The following is an 8,293-nucleotide window of genomic DNA, read 5'->3' as shown; positions in this document are numbered from 1 at the left end:
GAAAGAAGGGGAAGCGTGAAGAGATCCTGATTTCCGCCGCTAGGGGCCGACATATCTAGGACTGCACCTCCACGCCCCCCTACGACCCACCCTCCCATCCTGGCACTTTCCCCTGCCACCGCAGGAACTGTAAAACCTGCGCCCACACCTCCTCCCTCACCTCCATCCAAGGCCCCAAAGGAGCTTTCCACATCCATCAAAGTTTTACCTGCACATCCACTAATATCATCTATTGTATCCGTTGCTCCCGATGCGGTCTCCTCTACATTGGGGAGACTGGACGCCTCCTAGCAGAGCGCTTTAGGGAACATCTCCGAGACACCCGCACCAATCAACCACATCGCCCAGTGGCTCAACATTTCAACTCCCCCTCCCACTCTGCCGAGGATATGGAGGTGCTGGGCCTCCTCCACCGCCGCTCCCTCACCACCAGACGCCTGGAGGAAGAACGCCTCATCTTCCGCCTCGGAACACTTCAACCCCAGGGCATCAATGTGGATTTTAACAGTTTCCTCATTTCTCCTTCCCCTACCTCATCCTAGTTTCTAACCTCCAGCAACACGATCCCCTTGACTTGTCCGGACTTGTCCGACCTGCCCAGCTCCTTTTCCACCTATCCACTCCACCCTCTCTTCCCTGACCTATCACCTTCATCTCCTTCCCCACTGACCTATTGTACTCTATGCTACTTTCTCCACACCCCCACCCTCCTCTAGCTTATCTCTCCATGCTTCAGGCTCTCTGCCTTTATTCCTGATGAAGGGCTTTTGCCCGAAACGTCGATTTTGCCTGTCCTCGGATGCTGCCTGAATTGCTGTGCTCTTCCAGCACCACTGATCCAGAATCCTCCAATTTAAGGTCAGGTTGAGCGGGTCAGAACTACAGCTCCCGTCAGGCACCTAAAGCGATAACAGCAATGCAGTGCGTTAACCTTTCAGTGCGCAGGCGTGGGGTCCAAATGCAGTATGGGTAATGTAGTTCGGAGCGGGACTGTGAAGGGTTTGGATGAATTGAGTCCCCGCGGAGGTTTTAAACAACTTCCAAAATAGGAAGGCTCTTCCAGAGAAAATCTCTCCAACATTTTTTTTCACTAAATGTGAGTTGTCACTGCAATGTCCGAGATATTTCTGGAATTGTTGGGTTTTTACAAGATATTGCAGAAGACCTGATAAATGTCCTTTTGACTTCGTCTCAGCGTAAAATATTATAATTAATTTCAGAAACATTTTTGTGAGGAAGGAGTTGAAATGGTGGATTATTTTGTGTGAAACCCGCTGCAATGGTCACTGATGTGGAGGTTGTGAATGCAGCTTTTGTAGAGACATAGTCAGTGTCCAACGTCAATTGTTGTCCCACCAGATAAATGACATTCCCCATGTTAGTGGCTCAATAAAACAACAACAATCTGTTGATGAGGTGGTATGGTCAATCTATCATAGAATATAGAGATGTACAGGACATAAACAGATCCTTTAGTCCAACTTGTCTATGCGGACCAGATATCCTAAATTAATCAATCCTATTTGCCAGCACTTGGTTCATTATCCCTCTAAACCCTTCCTATTCATATATCCATGCAGATGTCTTTTAAATGTTGTAAATGTGCCAGCCTATGCTGACTCTGGCTGCTTTTTCCATACATTCACCACACTCATGTGAAAACGTTGCCTTTTAGGTCTCTTTCAATCTTTTCTCCTCCCACCCTAAACCTATGCCCTCTAGTTCTGGACTCTCTACCACAGAGAAAAGACCTTGTCTATTTGCCCAATCCATGCCCTTCATGATTTTATAAACCTATACAGGGTCACCCCTCAGCCTTCAACACTCCAGGGAAAACAGTTTCAGTCTTCTCCTTTTGCCTTTGTCAGTAATTTTAGCAGCAAGTTGAGGGGTTCAAGTTATGGGCTTGAAGTTGAATCCCTGGCTGGTTTGGTCTCCAAGTACAGAGCATGGCAGGACAATTGTGGATTTTATGTCATGGACTTGTGGAGGGTACTTACACAGCTTGTGGAGAACTATTGTTTTTTTTTTCAGATTCTGTAAGAATAAATGGTTACGGTGTCCCAGAGCAAAAGGCAAAGGGAATGCCATGGTGACAGAGAAGTGATATCAATGAAGAGTCAGTGGTCACTGGGGGTTAACAACATTAAGCATGTCAGCTCTCCTGAGAGAGACACCATGGAGACTGGATGTGGAGTGGATTTGTAATCAGAATCTAACAGTATGGTCATAGAGGTCGAAGCACAAAAAAACCCATGGCCCATGCTTGTGCTAATCAATATCCACCACCTATCTATTCTGATATCATTTTCCTTTGCATGGCCCAATGCTTTGTATGCTGTCCCATCACAAGTGCATATTTATACTTCTTAAATATTAACATATTTTTGCCTCTACCACCTTTACAGGCAGTGAGTTCTAGATTGCCATCGCACTCCAGGTGAAAACAAAATTCTCAAACCCCCCAGTCTGTCCAATTTCTCTTCATAGCTAAAACTCTTCAACGCAATATTCAGATAGAAATTCTTCATTCTCTTCTCAGTGCTGTCACTTTCCTTCCTATATTATGCATTCTAGAGTGGCATACAATGCTGCGGCTGTGGCCAAACCACTGTTTTTTTTTTAAGAGTTCTGGCTCACTTCCCTGCCCTTAAACTCTTGGCTCAGCTAACAGGGGAAGGTACGTCATATGTCTTTTTAACCACTTTATCTACCTGGTCTGATACCTTAAAAGGCCACTGTACAATCACATCTAGATCTCTGTGATCCTCTGTGCTTCCCACGGTCCTTCCATTCAACATGTATTCCCTTTGCATGTTTGCCTATGAAGTGCATCGCCTCACATTTATCTGGGCTGTATCCCATTTCCCAATGAACAGACCATCTGAGTTGTCCATCTATATCCTCCTGTCATCCCAGGCTATTTATCCTACTTACAATTTACCACCCCACTAATTTTTGTATCGTCTCCAAAACTTACTGATCAATTCTCCTACATTCAAGCCTAAACCATTTAAAGAAACCACAAACAGCAAGGTTCCTAAAACTGAACCTTGTATGATACCCTGAACACAGAAATCCAGTCAGATAAACATACCTCAACCATCACTCTCAGCTTCCCACCACTCAGCCAATTTGCATCAAATTTTCCAAGTTTCCTTGGAGCCACTGGACCTTTTGCTATCAGTCTCCCATCTCAGACCTTATCAATAGCCTTGCTGAAGTCCAAAGCATTACCCTCAATTACACACTGGTCACAACTGTGAAAAATTACATCAATTTGTTCAGACTTGCCGACCCCTTAACAAAACCATGTTGAGAGTTCTTGATTAATCCCTGCCTCTCTAAAGGAAGATTAATTCTGTCCCTTAGAATTGCTTCCAAAGGTTTCCACCACTAATGTTAGGCTGACTGGCCTGTAGTTTGCTGGTTGATTCCTTGCTCCCTTCTTGAATAATGATGCCACATTTCTCCAGTCAGTTTCCCAAGCTTCAGTAAACGTTTTGGAACACAGGACTGTAGAACAGTACAACACAGTATAAGTCCTGCAGCCCTTGATGTTGTGTCAACTTCTTATCCTACTCTAAGATCAATTTAACCTACATACCCTTCATTTAACTATCATCCATGTGCCTGTCCAAGAGTCGCGTAAATGTCTCTAATATGTCTGACTCTACTACCACTGCTGACTGTGCATTTCGTGCACCCACCACGCTCTGTGTAAAGAACTTACCTGTGACATCTTCCCTAAACCTTTCTCCATCACCTTAAAATTATGCCCCCTGGTGATATTCATGTCTGTACTGGGAAAAAGTGTCTGGCTATCCAATATATCTATGCCCTTCATTATCCTGTATACCTCTATCAAATCACCTCTCATATCCTTCTTTTCTCCAATCAAGAACGCCCTAGTTCCCTCAACCATTCTTCATAAGAGTCAAGATTAGAGTAGTGCTGGAAATGCACAGTAGGTCAGGCAGCATCTGAGGAGCAGGAAAATCGATGTTTCGGGCAGGAGCCATTCACATTGGGCTCCTGCCCGAAATGTCGATTTTCCTGTTTCTCGGATACTGCCTGACCTGCTGTGCATTTCCAGCACCACTCCAATCTCCAGCATCTGCAGTCCTCACTTTCGCCTTTCTTCATAAGACCTGCCTTCTAGTCCAGGCAGCATTTTGATAAGTCTGTTCTGCACCCTCTCTAAAGCTTCAACGTCTTTTTTATAATGACGCAACCAGAATTAAACACAACATTCCAAGTGTAGTCTAACCAGTGCATTTTAGAGCTCCAACATAACCCTATGGCTCTTTAAATCAATCCCTTGCTCATGAAAACAAACACAACATGCGCCTTTTTAACAACTCTATCAAATTGGGTGGCAACTTTAGAGGATCGGTGGAGTTTTTCAAAGAGGTAACCAAGAGGATAGATGAGAATAGGGCAATGGATGTTGTCTAAATAGACTTTTGACAAGGTCCCGCTCAGCAGGCTAGACATGAAGGTTAGGCAGCATCCGAGGAGCAAGTGAATTGACGTTATGGGCATAAGCCCTTCATCAGGATGGCTTATGCCTGAAACGTCAATTCTCCTGTTTCTCGGATGCTGCCTGACCTGCTGTGCTTTTCCCACACCACCTCTCGACTCTGATCTTCAGCATCTGCAGTCCTCACTTTCTCCTAGTCATGAAGGTTAGGTCACATTGGATCCAGAGATAGCTAGCTAATTGGATTCAAAATTGCTTTGATGGTAGGAAGCAAAGGTTGATGGTTAAAGTTTGTTCTCGGACTGGATACTGTGACTAGTGATGTGCCATGGGTCAGTGAAGGGACATTGTTATTTGTTATTTACATCTGGATGTGAATGTACTAGGCATGATTAGTAAGTTTGTGGATGATACAAAATTACCAGGTGTCATTGATAATGAGGTATGTTAGCAAAAATTACACAGGGATCTTGGTCAGATGGGGAAGTGGTGGAGGATTGGCAAATGGAATTCAATGCAGTGAAGTGTGAGGTGTTGCACTTTGGAAAGTCAAACCAAGGTAGGACTTATACAGTAAATGGTAAGGTCCTGAGGAGTGTTATGGAACAGAGGAACCTTGATGTACAAGTACATGTTTCTTTGAAAGTGGCATAGCTGATAGACAGGGTGGTGAAGAAGGCTTTAGGATGCTGGCCTTCTTCAACTGAGGCATTAACTGTAGGTCTTAGGACATTATTTTACAACTGTATATGTCATTGGTGAGGCTGTATTTGGAGTACTGTGTACAATCTTGATCACCCTGGTAAAGAAAGTCAGTTAAACTGGAAAGATTACCAAGAAGATTTACGAGGATGTTACCAAGCACCCAGTAGGCCTGAGTTATATGAAGAGGTAGGCCAAGATAGGACTTTATTCCCTGGAATGCAGGAGAATGAGGGATAACCTTACTGAGGTGTAGAAAATCATGACGGGCATTGTTAGGATGAATGCAGATAGTCTTTTTTCCCAGGGATGGGAAATTGAAAGCTAGAGGACATAGGTTTTAAGTGAGAGTAGAAAAATTTAAGAAAGACCTAAAGGACAGCTTCTTCACAGAGAGAGTTTTGTGCATATGGAATGGGCAGCTGGTCAAAAGAGGTGAGGCTGGTACAATAGCAACATTTTTTTTAAAAGTCTGGATAGCTGCATGAATAGAAAGAATGTAGACGGATATGGACCAGATGCGGTCAACTGGAATTAGCTAAGTGGGCAGCATTAATCAGTTTGGACCGAAGGGCCTATTTCCATGCTATGTTATTCTACGACTCTATCTCAGATAGAATTACACTGGAATTGTGGGAGGATTCCAAATCCCAAAACCCCAACCATTTTATGCCAATACCATAATTCACAGTGCAGATGTTACATGCTGCAACTTGGGTTCAAAAAGGAAATGGGCGTGAGTGATGTGATAACATGATAACACAATGACACTGTAAGACTGATTCCTCTGGCTGATGCGCACTGGGAGCTGATTTAGATTTCAGATTAAAAAATGCAATGAGATTTGCCAGTTTACACATTCACGAGGTACATGTGATAAATTGGCAATTTTCTTTGAAGCTAGTGAACTTTAACCACTGAGTATTTGGAATAGTCAATGGGTTTTGAGTCTATTCTCCTTTTAACAGGAAAGGGCTCGTCAGAGACAAAATGTCAGGGGTAAAAGGATTCCTGATGAAGGGCTTATGCCCGAAATATCGACTCGCCTGCTCCTTGGATGCTGCCTAATTTGCCATGCTTTTCCATTGCTACACTTTTCAAATCTGATCTCCAGCATCTGCAGTCCTCACTTTCTCCTAGGGGTAAAAGTATGACCCACTTCAAATCATTTCAGATCGCTTTCCTTGTTGCTGTCAGGACTGCACTGTTTTGTTTATTTGCAAGAAAATAATTATACTGACACTAGAAAGGAATTCAATAAACACACACTTGAACCAAAAATAAATGCATAAACTTACATTGTGCCTTGAATTTAATTCTGACAGCTGCAATCTCTTGACCCAGTGGTGTCAAAGTATAAGTGATCATTGATTTTCTAAATTTGTTAATGGTTCAACAGGACACATCCAGCAGCAGCTTGCTTGATCAAATTGGTTTTGTTCTGCATTTGATGCCTTGGCAAATTAAGTTTTTTTAATTTTGTCGAACAGCAGTTACGTGGGAATGATCAGACATCTATCTTCTCACAGCCAAAGCACATGCTGAAAGTATTTTGTGGAAGCGTTAGCATGTCTTTTTCTTAAACAAGGGACATTTGACCCTGGATTTTTTCAGTAGACTTTCCCCCTGGCTGTAGTCTGGACATCAACTACGAAACAAACAGATGCTTAGGTAGAACAGACACATGCTTCCAGACACAGAGGAATTCACATGATAGTATCTTGAAGACATTTTTCCTGAGAAATTCTGATATATGCCACTATGTTGACACATCTCTGAAAGGTGTCCAATCAACTTCCTTTTCGCCCTTAAACGTAATGATTTGAATGATACCTATTCTTGCAAACAAAATAGGAAGTGCATATTATTTAAGTAGCTCCACAGCAAAACTTGACACCGTTATATCTCTCAATCTTAATCAAAATGTACTTGGTCATTCTCAAGTTTTTCAATGCAAATGCAATTACTGTATCATGGAGCAAGATACTGCACATCTTACTTGTGCCAACTTTGCAGATAACTTTTCAAATTCTGCCTGTTGCATTCTTTAGCATTCTCTCCTTCTCTCTGACTTTGCCACCTCCTGTTATGCTGTTGATTTATCAATGCTCATAAGCACTGGGAGGAGCCAAGGCTATCAAGACACTGTTTGTCTAAGGTGAGAAAGTGGTGCTGGAAAAGCACAGCAGGTCAGATAGCACCCGAGGAGCAGGAGAATCAACGTTTCAGGCAAAAGCCCTTTTTTCAGGAATAATGCTTGTGGGACAGGGGGCTGACAGATTAATGGCAGAGGGGTGGGGCTGGGGGAAAGGCAACTTGAGAATGAGATAGGTAGATGAAGGTGGGGGAGAAGGCGATATGTTGGAGCAGAGGGTGGAGCGGATGGATGGGAAGGACAATGGTCAGGTCAAGAGGAAAGGGCCAAGTTGGAGGCTTGGGCTGGGATAAGGTGGGGGAATGAGGAAACTGGTGAAATCCACATTAATCCAGTGAGGTTGCAGTGTCCCAAGAAGGAAGATGACGCGTTCTTTCTCCAGAATGTCATGTGGTTAGGGTTTCACAATGGAGGAGGCCCAGGACGAGCGTGATGGTGTGCGAGGGCGGGTTAAGTATTCAGCCATAGGGAGGTGGGTCTGGTTGGTGCGAGTTCCCAGAGATGTTCTCTGAAGGATCTGGAAGTTGGTGTCCTGTCTCCCCAATTTAGAGGAGACTACATCCGGTGCAACAGATACAGCGGATGACATTTGTAGAAGTACAGGTAAATTTCTGACGTACATGGAAGGATACTTTGGGGCTTAGGACGGAGGTGAGGGGTGATTGTTATCCATCGGTGAGGTCTTTATGCAAAAAGGACTGCAAATAAAACCTGGGAACTATAGAACAGTAAACCTAGCATTGTGTTAGGTAAGTTACTTGAGAAGATTCTGAGAGATAAGACATACATGCATTTGGAAAGACAGAGTTTGATTAGATAAAAACAATGACTGCAGATGCTGGAAACCAGATTCTGGATTAGTGGTGCTGGAAGAGCACATCAGTTCAGGCAGCATCCGAGGAGCAGTAAAATCGACATTTTGGGCAAAATCCCTTCATCAGGAATACAGGAGT

The sequence above is a fragment of the Chiloscyllium plagiosum genome, unplaced genomic scaffold (genome assembly GCF_037043375.1).
Source record: "Chiloscyllium plagiosum isolate Xiang-an unplaced genomic scaffold, Cpla_swu_hap1 HiC_scaffold_35, whole genome shotgun sequence".
NCBI classification, from domain to species: Eukaryota; Metazoa; Chordata; class Chondrichthyes; order Orectolobiformes; family Hemiscylliidae; genus Chiloscyllium; species Chiloscyllium plagiosum.
This window is presented reverse-complemented; position numbering follows the sequence as displayed.